Source organism: Sinocyclocheilus rhinocerous, unplaced genomic scaffold (genome assembly GCF_001515625.1).
Source record: "Sinocyclocheilus rhinocerous isolate Xijiao unplaced genomic scaffold, SAMN03320098_v1.1 scaffold921, whole genome shotgun sequence".
Classification (NCBI taxonomy): Eukaryota; Metazoa; Chordata; class Actinopteri; order Cypriniformes; family Cyprinidae; genus Sinocyclocheilus; species Sinocyclocheilus rhinocerous.
In genome coordinates, this window is record NW_015640057.1 from 999,161 (window position 1) to 999,723 (window position 563).

The following is a 563-nucleotide window of genomic DNA, read 5'->3' on the forward strand; positions in this document are numbered from 1 at the left end:
AGAGCTTTAGGTTTGTGATAAATTCCTCACAAAATACACAAATCTAGAAAACATCTAGCTGAGTTTCAGAACAAAGTAAAGCATGGCTCAGATTCCAACCTCTGAAAATGGCCTTGCATTTTCTGACCAGAACAAACATAAGCTGATTCTGATGCTTCGGTAAGACTTTCGCAACCATTCAAATGACTCCGTAAACTAGACACAATTCAGATTTCTTGAATGAATTAGATGTTGAATATAACAAGATTGCTGATGTCATCAGTACATTATTGCAGTACATGTTCTTAACAGGTGTTTTTTTATTTATTTATTTGTTTGTTTTATTTTATTTATTTTATTTTTTTAAGACTTTGACACATCATCTTAGATTACTGCTGGTTGAGTAAACACAACACACTGGTTTGTGTCATGAATGAAGAATTAGAGTGACTCTCACAAAAACATGCACACTTTTCAAAGAAAATCAAGCTTGTGGACCATTATTATTATTATTATTAAATTGACAGCATTGATAGTATTTATTTATTTATTTATTTATTTTTTTGGGGTTTGGGGGGGGGGGT